The sequence below is a fragment of the Bos grunniens genome, chromosome 6 (genome assembly GCF_055505025.1).
Source record: "Bos grunniens cultivar Pamir isolate PY7600 chromosome 6, Bosgru_T2T1.0, whole genome shotgun sequence".
NCBI lineage: Eukaryota > Metazoa > Chordata > Mammalia > Artiodactyla > Bovidae > Bos > Bos grunniens.
Genome location: NC_141170.1, coordinates 112,225,815 through 112,245,413, shown reverse-complemented (window position 1 = coordinate 112,245,413; position 19,599 = coordinate 112,225,815). Strand labels below are relative to the sequence as shown.

The 19,599-nt window shown below is 38.9% G+C and overlaps 1 protein-coding gene across 26 annotated transcripts in view; it reads left to right on the top strand.

Annotated features, from left to right (window-relative positions):
• The window catches only part of LOC147371216 (uncharacterized), a 360,632-nt gene that overhangs the window by 115,019 nt on the left and 226,014 nt on the right, over window positions 1–19,599 (top strand). For 22 of the 26 annotated variants that reach the window (XR_015165984.1, XR_015165987.1, XR_015165982.1 and 19 more), the window contains exon 3: window positions 15,403–15,502. The exons of 3 other annotated variants lie outside the window; for them this stretch is intronic. The gene's annotated coding sequence lies outside the window, so the exon portion shown is untranslated. Of the gene's footprint in view, window positions 1–15,402; window positions 15,503–17,711; window positions 19,052–19,599 lie in introns of those variants that run through there. One more of the 26 variants, XR_015165995.1, reaches the window with a different exon arrangement.

Genomic DNA, 19,599 nt, shown 5'->3' with positions numbered 1-19,599 from the left:
TTAAGGACAGTCAATTGAAGAAATGGTGAAAGTCCTTAGTTAATGTGGGGATGGACAGCAAGGATTTTGCATTGGTATCATCAATTGAGTAATGTCACTGACCACTGCAGGTGAGCTGCTAAATATTCCTGCCTCAGTTTCCTTTTCAATAGCATGGAATCTGTGTTATCTACTGACGTTAATTAGTATATTAAAAAAAAAAGGAGTCAGAATGCTTGGAGGAGAAAGTAAAATTTATTTTTATATTCAAGATAAATATCCAGCCATATTCACCAGAAAACACATTTGTATTAATCTGTAATTTAGATTTTAGCTTATACAGCATAAATAGCTTTTTTTTTTCTTTTTTTGTGCTGAAATAATTTTTTGCTCCTTTATGCTTGATGTTTTAAATTACTGGACCTAATTCTTGCTAATGTGTCTTTTTGCATTTGATCCAATGTACTTGCAACAACTTGCAGCAACTAACCCGATAATTATCAAAACACTTCCCAAGCAATCTAATGCACAAAATGGGGCTGAGGAAGAGTGCTTTGCTGGCTTATACTTGTCTGATGAAAAAAACCTGAAAATATGTTTATTTGTGAAGCATTTCATGTTTTTCAAGATACTTTACCATATATTTTAAAATTTATTTTTAAATTGGAAGATATCATATATTAATGTAATATTGCCACACTAATTCTGTGAATTAAGTATTATAATTTTACTCATTTGATAGTTTAGGAAGGTTAGGAGGTTAAAGAAGTTGGCTGACTGATCATTTCAGACTGTCTCTGCAATATGTCTCTGGTAAGAAAATTAAGCATCCAGGTGAACTGGATAAGCTAAGTTCTGGACTGAAGTTAAGTTGTTCAGCTCCTACACATTTAGAACTAGCTGGAAATCTTTGCTGTTAGGTCATAGATCCTGTTTTTTTCTCTTTGAGGAATCAAAGCCAAAGAAGTAGAAACATTAAGGATATTTTTCAAATGTGGATTTTAATGGTCTCCCATAAGAATTAATTTTGGAACGAATGCCAGCTGATTTGGTTTAACTATATCTATACTTTGTCATCTTATTCAGTAGAATAAGATGGACCATTCTTCCTGAATGATAGAAAGTGGTTGTTTGCTCTTCTGAATTCATATTATATTATGAATATATGGACTATATGAATATAATTATGGAACCATTGCATGTTCCAACAGCTTTAAAAATCTTTTCTCTAGTAGATTTCCACTGAAAAGGTATTTGTGTATTCATACACATATAATCCAGGGGGCTTCCGCAGTGGCTTGGCAGTAAAGAATTCACCTGCTGTGCAGGAGACCAGGGTTTGATCCCTGGGTTAGGAAAATCCCCTGGAGAAGGAAATGGCAACCCACTCTAGTAATCTTGCCTGGAAGACCCTATGAACAGAGGAGCCTGGCAGACTACAATCCACAGCATCATTAAAGAGTTGGACATAATTTAGCAGCTAAATAGCAACAACAAATGCCCTTCTTTGTCTTTGGTTACAGTTTTTGTCTTAAAGTCTCTTTTGTCTCATATAAATATTGCTACTCTAGCTTTTTTTTCATTTCCATTTGCATGGAATGTCTTTTTCCATCCCCTCACTTTCAATGTGTATCTATCTTTAGATCTGAAGTTAGTCTCTTGTAGAGAACATATGTATGAGTCTTGTTTTTATGTCCATTCAGCCACTCTTTTTTTTTTCACTCTGCCTTTTGATTGGCACTTTCATTCATTTGCATTTAAAGTAATCATTGCTACTTATGTACTTACTGACATTTTGTTAATAGCTTTGCCTTTCTTTTTTTTTTTCTTTTTTTTTTTTCTCTTCCCTTGTGATTTAATGATTATCTTTAGAGTTACGCTTGGATTCCATGCTTTTTTCTGTGTATCTGTTTTAGATTTTTGGTTTGCGATTACTGTGAGGTTTATATCTAGCTATATATATATATATATATATATCCAGTTCCAATTCAGTCACTCAGTCATGTTCGACTCTTTGCAACCCCATGAACCACAGCACGCCAGGCCTCCCTGTCCATCAACAACTGCCAGAGTCTATCTAAACCCATGTCCATTGAGTCGGTGATGCCATCCAACCATCTCATTCTCTGTCATCCCCTTCTCCTCCAGCCCTCAATCTTTCCCAGCATCAGAGTCTTTTCAGATGAGTCAGCTCTTCACAACAGGTGGCCAAAATATTGGAGTTTCAGCTTCAACATCAGTCCTTCCAATGAACACCCAGGACTGATCTCCTCTAGAATGGACTGGTTGGATCTCCTTGCAGTCCAAGGGACTCTCAAGAGTCTTCTCCAACACCACAGTTCAAAAGCATCAATTCTTCAGTGCTCAGCTTTCTTTGTAGTCCAATTCTCACATCCATACATGACTACTGGAAAAACCATAGCCTTGACTAGACGAACCTTTGCTGACAAAGTAATGTCCCTGCTTTTTAATATGCTATCTAGGTTGGTCATAACTTTCCTTCCAAGGAGTAAGCGTCTTTTAATTTCATGGCTGCAATCACCATCTGCAGTGATTTTGGAGCCCAGAAAAATAAAGTCAGCCACTGTTTCCCATCTATTTGTCGTGAAGTGATGGGACCAGATGCCATGATCTTAATTTTCTGAATGTTGAGCTTTAAGCCAACTTTTTCGCTCTCCTCTTTCACTTTCATCAAGAGGTTCTTTATTTCTTCTTCACTTTCTGCCATAAGGGTGGTGTCATCTGCATATCTGAGGTTATTGATATTTCTCCCAGCAATCTTGATTCCAGCTTGTGCTTCCTCCAGCCCAGAGTTTCTCATGATGTACTCTGCATATAAGTTAAATAAGCAGGGTGACAATATACAGCCTTGACGTACTCCTTTTCCTATCTGGAACCAGTCTGTTGTTCCATGTCCAGTTCTAACTGTTGCTTCCTGACCTGCATACAGGTTTCTCAAGAGGCAGGTCAGGTGGTCTGGTATTGTTGTGTCAGTCTTTTCTGGTCTGCATGATTTCTGCTGAAGTCAGCTGATAGCTTTAAGGGGGTCACCTTGTATGTAACTTGTTACTTTTCCTTGTTGCTTTTAGTTTTCTCTCTTTATTTTTAATTGTTGCCATTCTAATTACAATATGTACTGGGATAGTCCTCTTTGAGTTTGGACTCTCTGCTTCCTGGACCTGAATATCTGTTTCCTCTCCTGAGTTAGGGAAATTTTCAGCTATTGTATTTTCGAATTTGTTGTCTGTCCCTTTCTTTCTCTCTTCTTCTCTGGGACCCCAGTAATGCAAATGTTAGTATGTTTAATGTTGTCACAGAGGCCTCTTAAATTGTCCTCATTCTCTTTATTGATTCAGTGATTTCTACTACTTTGTCTTTCAGCTTTCTGATCCATTCCTCTGTATTATCTAATCTATTACTGATTCCTTCCAGTGTATTTTTCATTTCAGTTGTTATATTCTTCAGCTCTGTTTGGTTCCTCTTTATATTTCTAATTCTTCATTAAGAGGGAACAAAGAAACATGTTTCAAAAAAAGGAACACATTTTTCCAATTTTACTTTTTAAAATTTCTGTGTATTTGGTAGATTGGTTACACTTTCCAACCTTAGGGAAGTGGTCTTTCACAGACCTTCTATTGCACTTGTATGCATCCCAGCAGCCCGCTCCCCTCTGTTCACCAGAGCTGCATATTCAAGGGGGGCCTCCTATTTGAACTTCATAAGTCCTTCTGTTGTGGTGACCTGGCTACCATGGGTGATCTAGTAGGCATGGCTGGTCCCTGGTCCAGTTGGTTACAAAATCCTGCCTCGTGTAGAGGTTGTTGTCCACTGGTGGGCAGGGCATGGTCACACAGCTGCTGGTGGTGGGGCCCTGGAGGATCACAGGGCTGGTGCCAGGCCAGGGGTGTGCAGAGCTCGGTTCTAGAGTGACTCGCTGTGAGGCCAGTGGTCCCGGGTCTAGCGTCGACCTGCTGCTGTGTTGGGCTATTTCCTGACACGCCAGCTGCAGTATCCAGAGTGTCCCGAAGCCTGTCTTAGCCTGCTGATACACGGGACTAGATCCCAGAAGATCCTGGGGCTAGTGCCGACTCACTGGTGGGTGGAGAAGGTCCCTGGGTCTCAAGAGCCCTGGGGATAACAGACCTTTTGCTGGCCCAATGGTGGGTGGGGTCAGATCCTGGGACAACTGGGTGAGGGGCCTGAGTCGTCTCAGAGCTGGTATTGGCGTGCTGGTGGTCAGTGCTGGAGCACAGCGTGTCCCTAGGACGTGGGCCTGCCTGCAGGCAGGTGGCCTGAGTCCTTGGACTAGCACCAGCCCACTGTTGGGCAGACTCGGGTCCTAGATCTCTGGCTGTGTGGCTTAGGGATCCTGGATCTGGTGCCAGCCTATAATGGGTGGGCAGCTGAGGCCCTGGGAGACACAGGGCTAGTGACAGCTCACTCATGCATGAAGCCAGGTATTGGGGTCTCTGGCTACAGGACCTTGGGGTATCCCTTAGTCGGTGTTTGACTCACTGGTGAGAGAGCCTGGAATCCACAGAATCCTGGGGCTGATGCTTACCCACTGGTGGATGAGGCGTCCTGAGGCTGCTGCCAGTGCACTGCTGTGCGGGCCAGGTCATGGGCTCTCTGGTAGACAAGGTTTGGCTCCGGGGTGCTGCTGCCTCAGGGGGTCATGAGGGTGCAGGCCTGCTGGTGGGTGGGGCTATGGCTCTGCCTGGCTGGTCGCTTGGCCTTAGGTGTCCTAGTAACTGGGATGGATGGGCTCGTGGGCACCCTGAGCCCTGGTGCTTAAGCTAGAGAGAGAATTTCAAAATGAAGCCCACCAGCACCAGTGTTCACATGGTAGAACAGGCCTCCAAAAATGACCCAAGGTGTGCTCCTGTCACCTCTTTCCTCTCTGAGAGGCTTGCAATATCAGCAAGTGGGTCTTACCTAGTTGCCTTTCAAATTAGTGCTTATGTCCGGTGGGATCCTGATGTGGAGCTCAGACCCCTCACTTCTTAGGGAGAATCTCAGCAGTTTTAATTATCCTCCCACTTGTGGTCACCCACCTGTGGGTGTTGGTTTTAACTGTACCACATCCTTTTTTAAAAAAAATTTTTACTGTCTTGGGTCTTAGTTGCAGCATGCAGGATCTTCTCACTGCAGTGCTTGGATTCTCCAGTTGTGGCACCTGGGCTTAGTTGCTCCGTGCCATTCCACATCTTGATCTCTCCTACCCATCTTGTTGTCGTTCCTTGTTTGTACTTTTAGTTGTAGAAGATCTTTTCTCCTAGTCTTCTGAAACTTCTCACTGAGTTCTATAAATATTTGTGATTTTGGTGTCCCCATGGGAAGAGGTAAACTCAGGGTCTTCCTGTTCCACCACCTTGGCCATCCCCCGCAGTGCTCTGTCCTTGACCATTTGGATGTGGCCATTTTTATTGAGCTAATTAGCAAAGTAACAGTAACAGCAGCAACAACAATGAATACTTGTTTAATAAAAATATTCAGGAAGAATATTATAAAGATGAAACTGACCTTAGATCCATAATTCAATTAAGAGAGAGACCAAAGTAAAGTGACAGTGAAGGTTTTTAAAAGGTCAAGTCAAATTCTGCTTGTTTTCTGATTGACCTGCAATGCTGTGTGACAGGACTCCGTACCCAGTCAGCTTTAGCTATCTCTCTTTTACCTTACCATGCTCACAGTTTCTATTGCCATCAGTAGAGGCAATAAAAGGCAATAGATGCAAGTGCAGACACAATAAAAGGACAGTAGACTCTTGCTTGAGTTTTCAGTTACTCATCAGTGCTGGTTTATGGGTTTTCCATGAATATACATGTTATTTGTTTTTCTTTGCCAAGTCACCTGATTTCTCAAGTCCTGGATTAGGAAATGAGACAGGCATAGAGGCATGCCATTGGCTCTCAGAGAACTGTGTTTGTTACAAGTGCCTTTTGTTTTATTTTTTACAATACAATGCATAAAGTGCCATGTAATATACGACTTGATTATTTATACTCTGAGGCTAAAGAAGGTAAGGATTAGTTGCTCTACTTTTCTTATTCCTATTTTTCCTAGACATTTCTGCTTTGCTAAACTTTTAGATTACAAGATATTATTTGCCACAACAGTGATCTCCATTTTGCTGTCTGGTTTACAAATACTAATCGCTTCAGAAAAACTGAGCATTTTAATATTTTGAGGATATGAAATAATACATTGAGGTAAGCTATAAGATTTGATATAAAATTAATATGTTCCTAAGGAAAAGCAAAACACTGTGATACCTCCTCTAAACTTGGTGGCTAATTGTTAAGAATTTGAGAAACCACTTTTTTCTAAAGAGTTTGTTAAAAGCATTGAGTAGCTGAAAAGTAGGTGAAAAAATTACTCTAAACTCATGCTATATGTATATCTGCTTTATGTGTAATTTTTTGTACAGGTATTTTTCTTCTTTAACTATCACAGCAGTATGCATGGATGAGGTTTCACTGCTCCCATTTTGCAACTGAGAAGTCTGAGACAGAGTGATTAAATAGCTCTCCCTCCACCTACAGCTAGTAAACAAAACCAGGATTTAAGCCAGGTTATATGTTCAAAAATCTACATATTTAACCCCTATGTTACACTTTCCTTTTTTGTTTATTAAAAATAATAATAAAATAAAATTTAAAATGTAATTTTTTAATATGGAAGAGAACTGTCAGAAGCCCTCATTCTTTCTAGTCACTAATTTGAATCCTAATAAATGAGGTAATTCTTCCTGAACTAAAGCTGAAATTTTTGTTAAATTTGGTGAGAGTTCTTTAATTATACTAGCAGGTTAGAAAACAAATTCATGAATATACATATAGGAATTAAAAAAAGACACTGGCACACTTACTCTCACCTAGACAAAGAGCCATAGTCTGGAAACCTGTTTGTGTAGAAAAAATTGAATCCCAGCTCTTGAATGAACTGTTCCAGCACTCATGCTGAATGAAATACCTCAAAAAGATCATTTCTAGAGATAATGTTAGTAGCTTAGTGGTAGAGATACTATAATAAAGAATGAATTACTTTTATCTTGTAGATCTTTTTTCCTTCTTTATTTTTCCTTCAGTTCAGTTCAGTCGATCAGTCGTGTCCGACTCTTTGCGACCCCATGAGTCGCAGCACGCTAGGCCTCCCTGTCCATCACCAACTCCCGGAGTTCACTCAGACTCACGTCCATCGAGTCAGTGATGCCATCCAGCCATCTCATCCTCTGTCATCCCCTTCTCCTCCTGCCCCCAATCCCTCCCAGCATCAGAGTCTTTTCCAATGAGTCAACTCTTCGCATGAGGTGGCCAAAGTACTGGAGTTTCAGCTTTAGCATCATTCCTTCCAAAGAATACCTAGGGCTGATCTCCTCTAGAATGGACTCGTTGGAACTCCTTGCAGTCCAAGGGATTCTCAAGAGTCTTCTCCAACACTACAGTTAAAAAGCATCAACTCTTTTGTTCTCAGCCTTCTTCACAGTCCAACTCTCACATCCATACATGACCAATGGAAAAACCATAGCCTTGACTAGATGGACCTTTGTTGGCAAAGTAATGTCTCTGCTTTTCAATATGCTATCTAGGTTGGTCATAATTTTTCTTCCAAGGAGTAAGCGTCTTTTAATTTCATGGCTGCAGTCACCATCTGCAGTGATTTTGGAGCCCCCCAAAATAAAGTCTGACACTGTTTCCACTGTTTCCTCATCTATTTCCCATGAAGTGATGGGACCAGATGCCATGATCTTCGTTTTCTGAATGTTGAGCTGTAAGCCAACTTTTTCACTCTCCTCTTTCACTTTCATTAAGAGGCTTTTTAGTTCCTCTTCACTTTCTGCCATAAGGGTGGTGTCATCTGCATATCTGAGGTTATTGATATTTCTCCCAGCATTCTTGATTCCAGCTTGTGCTTCCTCTAGCCCAGCATTTTTCATGATATACTCTGCATATAAGTTAAATAAGCAGGGTGACAATATACACCCTTGACGTACTCCTTTTCCTATTTGGAACCAGTCTGTTTTTCCATGTCCAGTTCTAACTGTTGCTTCCTGACCTGCATATAGGTTTCTGAAGAGGCAGGACAGGTGGTCTGGTATTCCCATCTCTTTTTTTTCCTTAGTCATCTGTTATTGTTAGCTGCTAGTAATCATAAAAAAGACATTGTCTTTTCTCACGTTTTCAGTATTTCTTTCTATTAAGTCATTGTTATTAGACGGAAGGAAGTTGAGTACTTGGAACTTAAGTGGCTTAGTCAAGATTACAACAGTGACTCATTTACTTAGCTGAAAAGGGAGCAAGGAACTTCCTGGTTATCAGTGTTACACGCTGTTGACTCAATCTGCCTTTTCTCCTCCCCTTCAAATCCATGAGCTTTTAATGCAAAATAGGAGGGCTTGTTCTTCAATGTGACCATCACTGCTGCTCTCTGAGGAGACATAACTTGAATTAGGATTTGTTTTGATGGTCAGTGTATAAACCTCATGGTTTTATTTTGAGAAGTTAAATCTTTTGTTTTTTTTAATTGGAGTAAAATTGCTTTACAGTGTTGTGTTGGTTTCTGCCATACAACAATGCAAATCAGCCATAATTATACATTTATCACTTCCCTCCTGAATCTCCTTCCTTCCCCCATCCCACTCTTCTAGGTCGTCACTTAGTGCCAGGCTGGGCTCCCTGTGTTATACAGAAACTTCTTACCAGCTATCTGTTTTTCACATGGTAGTGTATATATGTCGATGCTACTTTGAGAAGGTAAATCTTAAAGTGAAGATTCCTTGTTAGTTGGTAATTTCTTTGCAAACATCACCTTCAGAGTTGATTGTTCCTGCAGAGTAAAGGCTTTGAAGTTCAGGCAGTCTAGAGTCAAGCTGTAAGCAGGTATAAGGAATGAGACAGTGTGATCATTTGCGCTCTTATTTTGCAATATAGTTTACACCCACTAGGTATCCACCTGGTGTGATGTAATATTTCAGGGGAGGTACTGTTAACTCTGACTCACAGGTATCACTGTTGTCTGGACATGAGTGATCTCTAGAATTTATTTCTCATGAAATAAGATTTTACATGTAGTGCTGTAGCAGTTAGGAATTAATTTTACATATGTATTGATAATTCTTAATTATCAAGTTAAATTTTCTTTATGTCTGTTCCCAGTGCTAAGCTATATACCATATTCTTTCCTATATTGCAGTTGTCTCTATCAATTTTTCTCATGAGCTTTGATTATATAAAACTTGCCTTGTTTGCCCATAATTTAATATATTTCACGAGGCAAGTCAGGAACGACCTCAGTTGGACTGAAACAACAGGCCTCTTTGCTGGCAGCTCGCACAGAGTTGGACATAACTGAAGTGACTTAGCAGCAGCAGCAGCATAGTACAACAGATATTAATAGAAAATTTCACTTTGCTTTAATTATTATCTCTGACATCTCCCTGCAAAGGCCCCAGGGATGGATATAATACTATTGCTGATTAAATATTTAAACTTTTTTTTTAATTTATTTTTTTTATTGAAGGATAATTGCTTTACAGAATTTTGTTGTTTTCTGTCAAACCTCAACATGAATCAGCCATAGGTATACATACATCTCCTCCCTTTTGAATCTCCCTCCCATCTCCCACCCCATTCCACCCCTCTAGATTGATACAGAGCCTCTGTTTCAGTTTCCTGAGCCATACAGTAAATTCCTGTTGGCTATGTATTTTACATATGGTAATGTAAGTTTCCATGTTACCCTTTCCATACATCTCATCCTAATCTTAAATATTTAAACTTTTAATGACATTTTCTAAATTCTTCCCATCACTTCCCATGATCCTTAAGTAATAACAATCACTGCACATCACAGTGGCCTTCTCAGGTCATAATGGTAAAGAATCTGCCTGCCAATATAGGAGAAGCAAGAGACACAGTTTTGATCCCTGAATCTGGAAGATCCCCTGGAGTAAGAAACAGCAACCTACTCCAGTATTCTTGCCTGGAAAATTCCATGTACAGAGGAGCTTGGCAGGCTACAGTCCATTGGGTCACAAAGAATCAGACCTGACTGAGCACACATGCACACACATCAGGATACATGCCCTCAGTCAAGCAGTGTGATTTTAATTCCTATTTCCAGGTCATATGATATTCTTCAGAGCTGCTGCACCATCCACCAGTTATTCCTAGAATGTACTTCTTCCTTTTCCAACTGCATCTCTTGCCTCTGTTAAAAAATACTATTAAATTTCTTCCTGTAGGTTTTTTCCCTACCCGCATACTTACTGGATTTATTGTCTTCAGAGAATAGGAAAAAGGCTGAGAGAAGTGTATAAGTGTATTCATTGTAGCCCTAATCATCACTTTCCATCAGTGATCCAGGAGAACATCCACATTTTTCCAGCCATATATGCCAACTTTCCCACTTCTGTAATGTTATATTTTGTCTTCTTTCCTATTATAATAGATCAACTATACATGATGTTATTTAGAGTCAAACTCTCTGCTCATGCACTAGGTCCTCTCTAACAGCCTCACTTCATTTAGGTTCACTGCTTCATTGTCATTAAAAAGACCTTCTCTAACAATCTAAAACAATAGCATTCCCACACCATTGAGTTCTAATCCCTCAGCCTATCCTACTTTTCTTCAAGGCAATTATTGTTATCTGGAATGATATTAAACATTTTTTTGTCTCCTTCCACTTAGAACAGAGGTTGGCAAACTATGATTGAAGGACAAATTGGCCTACCATCTGTTTCAATTAAAAAAAATTTAATTGAAGCTCAATCATGGTCATTTGTCTGTCTGTCTGTTTGTCTGGCTTTGGCACTTACAACAATATAGTTAAGTAGTCATGAAAGTGGAGAAGGAAATGGCAACCCACTCCAGTACTCTTGCCTGGACAATCCCATGGATGGAGGAGCCTGGTGGGCTACAGTCGATGGGGTCGCACAGAGTCAGACACGACTGAGTTCACTTTCACTTTTCACTTTCATGCATTGGAGAAGGAAATGGCAACCCACTCCAGTGTTCTTGCCTGGAGAATCCCAGGGACAGAGGAGCCTGGTGGACTGCCATCTATGGGGTCGCACAGAGTTGGACACGACTGAAGTGACTTAGCAGCAGCAGCAGCAGCAGTCATGAAAGAGACTGTATGGATCACAAAGCCTAAAATATTTATTGACCTTTTATAGAAAAAGTTGTTCCACCCCTGCACTCGACTACAATCCACACAAAGAAAGGGACTTTGTTTTGTGCCGTCCTGTATCCCTGGTACCTAGGAGAATACATGAGGCTCAATAATTATTTGGTGAAGAAAGAAAATAAAGAATAAATGAATCATCTCTGGAACCATCTTGATTCAGTCTTCTCTGTCTTCAGTATCCTTCTTCCATTTTCTATAAATGTCTGTTCTCTGATTTGTTTCCTCCATTAACCTTTTTTTTTTCTCCCATGTAAAATTTCCAGTTGGAGAAAAAAACTCTAAAAATAGCTAAGTAAATTTTGGAAATATGAAAGTTAATTTAGAGGAATTATTTTTCCTCTGACACTAGTATTAAAAATATGTCTAAAACTATTTAAAATTCCAACATATGGATGCTGAACACCATGCTTGCTGCATAACCAACAAATCACAGAAGAAATCAAAATATGCATAGAAATGAATGAAAATGAAAACACAACAACCCAAAACCTATGGCACACTATAAAAACAGTGCCAAGGGGAAGATTCATAGCCATACAGGCTTACCTCAAGAAACAAGAAAAAACTCAAATAAATAACCTAATTCTGTACCTTAAGCAACTTGAAAAGGAAGAAATTATGAACCCCAGGGTTAGTAGAAGGAAAGAAATCTTAAAAATTATGGCAGAAATAAATGCAAAATAAACAAAAGAGACCATAGCAAAAATCAACAAAACCAAAAGCTGGTTCTTTGAGAGGATAAATAAAATTGACAAACCATTAGCCAGACTCATCAAGAAACAAAGGGAGAAAAATCAAATCAACAAAATTAGAAATGAAAATGGAGAGATAACAACAGACAACACAGAAATACAAAGAATCATAACAGACTATTATCAGCAACTATATGTAAATAAAGTGGACAACTTGGAAGAAATGGACAAATTCTTAGAAAAGTACAACTTTCCAAAATTGAACCAGGAAGAAATAGAAAATCTTAACAGACCCATCACAAGCATGGAAATTGAAACTGTAATCATAAATCTTCAGCAAACAAAAGCCCAGGACCAGATGGCTTCACAGCTGAATTCTACCAAAAATTTAGAGCAGAACTAACACACATCTTACTCAAACTCTTCCAGAAAATTGCAGAGGAAAGTAAACTTCCAAACTCATTCTATGAGGCCACCATCACCCTAATACCAAAACCTGACAAAGGTGCCACAAAAAAAGAAAACTACAGGTCAATATCATGGATGAACATAGATGCAAAAACCCTTAACAAAATTCTAGCAAACAGAATCCACCAGCATATTAAAAAGATCATACATCATGACCAAGTGGGCTTCATCCCAGGGATGCAAGAATTCTTCAGTATCCACAAATCAATCAATATAATACACCACATTAACAAATTGAAAAATAAAAACCAGATGATTATCTCAGTAGATGCAGAGAAAGCCTTTGACAAAATTCAACATCCATTTATGATTAAAAAAAAAAAAAAAACCTCCAGAAAGCAGGAATAGAAGGAACATACCTCAACATAATAAAAGCTATATATGACAAACCCTTAGCAAACATTGTCCTCAATGGTGAAAAATTGAAAGCATTCCCTCTAAAGTCAGGAACAAGACAAGGGTGCCCACTCTCACCACTACTATTCAACATAGTTTTGGAAGTTTTGGCCACAGCAATCAGAGCAGAAAAAGAAATAAAAGGAATCCAGATTGGCAAAGAAGAAGTAAAACTCTCACTGTTTGCAGATGACATGATCCTCTACATAAGAAACCCTAAAGACTCCACCAGAAAATTACTAGAGCTAATCAATGAATATAGTAAAGTTTCAGGATATAAAATTAACACACAGAAATCCCTTGCATTCTTATACACTAACAATGAGAAAACAGAAAGAGAAATTAAGGAAACAATTCCATTCACCATTGCAATGAAAAGAATAAAATACTTAGGAATATATCTACCTAAAGAAACAGAAGACCTTTATATAGAAAACTATAAAACACTGATGAAAGAAATCAAAGAGGACACAAATAGATGGAGAAATATATCGTGTTAATGGATCAGAAGAATCAATATAGTGAAAATGAGTATAGTACCCAAAGCAATCTAGAGATTCAATGCAATCCCTATCAAGCTACCAATGGTATTTTTCAGAGAACTAGAACAAATAATTTCACAATTTGTATGGAAATACATAAAACCTTGAATAGCCAAAACAATCTTGAGAAAGAAGAATGGAACTGGAGGAATCAACCTGCCTGACTTCAGTCTCTACTACAAAGCCACAGTCATCAAGACAGTATGGTACTGGCACAGAGACAGAAATATAGATCAATGGAACAAAATAGAAAGCCCAGAGATAAATCCACGCACCTATGGACACCTTATCTTTGACAAAGGAGGCAAGAATATACAATGGAGAAAAGACAATCTCTTTAACAATTGGTGCTGGGAAAACTGGTCAACCGCTTGTAAAAGAATGAAACTAGAACACTTTATAACACTATACACAAAAATAAACTCAAAATGGATTAAAGATCTAAATGTAAGACCAGAAACTTAACTCCTAGAGGAAAACATAGGTAAAACACTCTCCGACATAAACCACAGCAGGATCCTCTATGACCCACCTCCCAGAATATTGGAAATAAAAGCACAAATAAACAAATGGGACCTAATTAAAATTAAAAGCTTCTGCACAACAAAGGAAACTATAAGCAAGATGAAAAGACAGCCTTCAGAATAGGATAAAATAATAGCAAACAAAGCAAAGGACAAAGAATTAATCTCAAAAATATACAAGCAACTCCTGAAGCTCAATTCCAGAAAAATAAAAGACCCAATCAAAAAATGGGCCAAAGAACTAAACAGACATTTCTCCAAAGAAGACATACAGATGGCTAACAAACACATGAAAAGATGTTCAACATCACTCTATCAGAGAAATGCAAATCTAAACCACAAGGAAGTACCATTTCATACCAGTCAGAATGGCTGCTATCCAAAAGTCTACAAGCAATAAATGCTGCAGAGGGTGTGGAGAAAAAGGAACCCTCTTACACTGTTGGTAGGAATGCAAACTAGTACAGCCACTATGGAGAATAATGTGGAGATTCCTTAAAAAACTGGAAATAGAACTGCCTTATGATCCAGCAATCCCACTGCTGGGCATACACACTGAGGAAACCAGAATAGAAAGAGACACAATGTTCATCGCAGCACTGTTTATAATAGCCAGGACATGGAAGCAACCTAGATGCCCATCAGCAGATGAATGGATAAGAAAGCTGTGGTACATATACACAATGGAGTATTACTCAGCCATTAAAAAGAATACATTTGAATCAGTTCTAATGAGGTGGATGAAACTGGAGCCTATTATACAGAGTGAAGTAAGCCAGAAAGAAAAACACCAATACAGTATACTAACGTATATATATGGAATTTAGAAAGATGGTAACGATAACCCTGTATGCGAGACAGTCAAAGAGATACAGATATATTGAACAGTCTTTTGGACTCTGCAGGAGAGGGTGAGGGTGGAATTATATGGGAGAATGGCATTGAAACGTGTATATTATCATATGTGAAATTAATTGCCAGTCCGGGTTCAATGCATGAGACAGGGTGCTCGGGGCTGGTGCAGTGGGATGACCCAGAGGGATGGTATGGGGAGGGAGGAGGGAGGAGAGTTCAGGATGGGGAACACATGTACACCCATGGTGGGTTCAAGTCAACGTATGGCAAAACTAATACAATATTGTAAAGTAAAATAAATAAATAAATAAATTTTTTAAAAAGGAAAATAATTTCTTTTTTTTTTTTTTAATTCTACCATCTGTATCATTGTGTTCATTTTGAAGCAAAAATTTTGTCAGGATTTTGTAAATAATAGAAATATAAATGATATCTCTTTTAACAGTCATTTTTCACAACTAGTTATCTAGCATATTGCTTGATACTCTTGGCAGTCTTTTTGCTAATAATGTTCACACCTTTTTTAGCTTTTTTTTTTTTTAATTTATTTTATGGAGTTTGATTTTTATAGAGCAATCTTTCATATTTGGTTGCCTGAACACTTTTTATTATTGATATGTAATGTATTTACCCCTTCTTCAATTTTCACTCATGAGTCTCTCTCCAAAAAGCAAACTCTATTGACACATGCAGTTGTTTCAATTTCACAACTTACCCATGCCAGAGATAGTTTCCAACTTTGATCTCTTGCAGATGGAGAACAAAACCAGTACTAAATAAGTGAACTTCCTATGCCTATACTTAAGACAAAAGAAAACAAACAAAAGATTTTGCTGGATCTAATTACTCCTAGGTAAGTAAAAATTCTGTGAACCTGTGGAATCTGGAATGTACTGGTAACAGAGCTGGGATTACCTAATGGAGTCTTGGATTATGATTTTGAAATAGGAGGTTAAATCTCTACTATATCCCAAAGCAACCTAAAATGTGGAGTTGCTCCCTTAGAGGAAAATTCATAATTGTATGGTATCTATGGTAAAAGTATGTGATTCTGAATATGCAGTTATGTGTTAAGAGTGAATGCATGAAATCAGATCTAGCATTACTGTCCTGACATGATCACTTTTGTCATCTGCTTCTAACACTGAAGAGACCTTTATGGTTCCTCAGTCTCCATGGTTCCTTCATGGTTCCTCAAAGGTGATTTGCTGCTGCCTTATAACAAGTCATGATAAAGACACTTGCCCCTTCTCTCTGTCTCTAGCTCTGACCTCATTTATTTAAATTCTGAGGTTAATTCCTGATAGATCTTCAGTTTACATTCCACCTCACCTATATCTCCTTGCCCACACTTGTGCTAAGTCGCTTCAGGCATGTCTGAATCTTTGCTGCTCCTAGGACTGTAACCTACCAGGCTCTTCTGTCCACAAGATTCTCCAGGCAAGAAAACTGGTGTGGGTTGCCATGCTGTCCTACAGGGGATCTTTCTGACCCAGGGATCGAACCCTCATCTCTTACATCTCCCACATTGGCAGGCAGGTTCTTTACCACTAGCTGCACCCAGGAAGCCCTCTATAGCTCCTTAATTATATTTATTTGAGGCTCATAAGTAGTGATAATGGCAGAGAAAGCTGATGAACGATTTTTATTTCTAAATAAATTCCTAAGTTTATTTCAAAATATAAAGTTTGTAAATAATAAAAGCTTTTTCTTTAATAATAATTACATCCCTAAATAACTTTGACATTTCCTAGTTTTTTTAACTACTGTGCTGGTAAAGACAACTAAGATACTGGGAAACAAAAAGATTAACCTATACCACATGAAGGAAAGTTGTTTGTTTTATATATATAATTTATGCATTCATTTCAGCTTTATTTTTTTTAATTGGTTTATTTTTTGACTATGGTGGGTCTTCATTGCTGCACGCAGGCTTTTCTGTAGTCTCTGAGAGTGGGGGCTACTCTTCACGGACTTCTCATCGCTGTGGCTTCTCTCGTTGTGAGACACAGGCTCGGGGCACATGGGCTTCAGTAGTTGCGGTGCATGGAATCAGTAGTTGCAGCTTGCAGGCTCTAGCATGCTGGCTCAGTAGTTGAGGTGCATGGGTTTAGTTGCTCCATGACATGTGGGTCTTCCCAGACCAAGAGTGGAACTGGTGTCCCCTGCATTGCAAGGTGGACTGTTAACCACTGGACCACCAGGGGAGCCCCTGGCTTTTGTTTTATTTTTGAATTCCAGTGGATTGTTTTTGCTCATTTTTCATAAATTTCTGACATTAGGTATTCAAACTAAATTTACAAAAATCTATCAAGTTTACTAAACATATTTATGATTTTTTTTTTTTTTTGTAAAATAAAGCCTGCATATTATATGATAGCAATTCTTATCTGGCTTCTAGGCAGTTTCTATTGATTGGGGAAGGCCAAGAACCCTGGTTGGTATCAAAATTCCTGTGGTATATAGTGATCATTCAATGAAAGGTAACAATTATATTTTTTAAAAAAGAAGAAGAAGAAATAAGTTCCTGGGAATCAGGAGACCTTGTCCCGAAATTGCTTCTGTTGTGTGATTCTAAACAGGTCACATAACTTCTCTGGGATTTGGTTTCCTCATCAGTGATGGGAGAGGATTGAATTATGTGATCTCTCTTCCCTTCCAGTCTTACACTGGAATAGTCTCACACTCTATTTTAAGGTCTCTGGGATGTGTGTTGTGGAAATAAATTCACAAACTGAAATCCAGGTATATATATCCCTACTTCCATCTTTAATTTTTTTATTGTTACTTTCAGTATTTAGCTCAAAACGAGGACCAAAGCAAATTCTTTTAGTTTATTCATCTTTTGTTATTCCAAAGGCACACCCAAACATGGGTCAGTGAGAAAAATGTTCAAACATTTGTAAACAATCAACTATCCTAATGTGAAGGCCAACCAAGCAGAATCCTAAATGGGGCAAGGCAATGAAAACAGTCTTAAATTCTGGCTTGGACTCCTTTAAGGGGTCCAGAATTAGGATTCTTTGCTAACTATATCCTTTTTGTCTCCCTTCCTTTTATAGCAGTGTTTTATTGCTTAAGGCAAAAATGGTGTGGAAAGATAATGCAACTGATTCACTGAAACATAAATCTCAGCGTAATGATTTAAACACTGTGACTTTGTATTGGGCTGATACCAAGCAGGGTGATCGGGCAACTTGACTCAATACCAGGCTGCACAATCTGTGAAGGGCAACCTGATGTTCTAAGTGCCCAGACAAAGCCTGTTGCTAAAAAAAACTTAAAATGTTGGTTGAAAAAATCTTGATTGCATTCATGTGCTGGAATGCTCAGCCATGAAATCAAAGAAGGTGGTAAACCAGAGAAAGCAGCGGAGTAGTACATCTTTTGAGTTTATTTCCTGACTTGGATGAACTTAAGTGTTGATTTTTGTATCTTAGCAATTTTATGGGGCTGGGTAACACCCAGAGGGGAAACAATGACACCTTTGCTGGTAACCTGGCAGGAAAGGAAAATCTGGAGAAGTGGAAAAATGCCTACCAGGAATTTTCAAATGGAGTGGTCAGCTCTAGAGCTGTGTGCTTTGAATATTTCTTCCTTTGTTTCCATAAAATCCTTTGTCAAGTTCAATTTTCTCAGCAATATTTTTCTGTGAAGTGGATTCATTATTTTGTGTGTGACTGGGGAGGCTATTGGGGAGCTCAAAGAGAAGGACCAGGAGACAGATGAAATCTGAGTTGCATTTACACATGATCTCCTAATTTAAGCTGCCAAAGATACTTTTTCAACTATAGGGGCAAAAGAAGCGAAGATTGAATGGACTGAGTAAAAACAGAAAGGCTGTTTTCTCTGAAAACTCAGCATGACTTTAGGGTAGTGCCGCTTAATCCAGATGCCATGAACTGAGAAGAGAATCATCTTTCTGTCTTTGGCCTATAGCTGGGCATTCTCTGTGGAGGAAGAGCAGAGTAGTCCTTTTGAGCCCACAGTCCTGAACAGCCCTGAGCCACAGTACAAGGTTTGACAGTAAAAGAGTCATGCGTGTCAGGAGATATACTGTGGGCATGTGGACTTGCTATTGTTAGCCTGGAGGAAATAGCAAGACAGAGAGTCTAAGAGACTTGCTCAAGGTCGCAAAGCGAAGAAGTGACGGATCTAGGATTTGAACCCAGGCCACCTGACTGCAGAATCAGGTTCCTCACCACTGTACTAGATCCTAGAGGACACGTTCTGGAAATCAGACACCTGAAATGTTCCCAGGCTCCACAACTGTATTCCATAGACTGTAAGCTCCATGGAAGTAAACCGGACAAGGCAAGGTGTATGTGTCTGTTCTGCTCATCATTGTACACTCAGCAGCTGTTAAATGGTAGGTATTCAGTAAATATTTATAGAATGAGTACAATGAGATGTATCACTGCATACACAGGATGTCTTCTCTCATCCAGACTGGAATTCTCTACACTGTACAAGTCCATAGGATGTACAAGTCAGAGCAGAAGTATTTTTAAATTGTTGTTTTCCTTTGAAGGATAAAAGAGAATGATCTCTAATAAACTCATAGGGATTAAAGGAATATGACACAACACACCAACTCTATAAGTGAGCAACCAGACCCAGAGTGGTAGGAATCTGCCAAGGTCGCACCATCCAGAAGGACTAGGATGGTGTTAGAAAAGGCAAACCAAACATGTGTCAGGGAGCGGTGACAGAGAGAGAGAAAGAGAGAGGTCATCTCTGTAACTAGTTTGTTCAAAATGTAAAAATCACAAAATCTAGAAAAACAGTTATCCTAATGGTAACTGGGCACATGGGTAAGTTATGTGTCATTAAAAACATTAATATGTTATTTGAATTACATAATGGAAGCAGTGGTAGACCCATAGTTTTTGTATGCTTGGGACCTAGAAAGATCTAAATCCTACCCAAACCAGAACCAGGAACTGGACT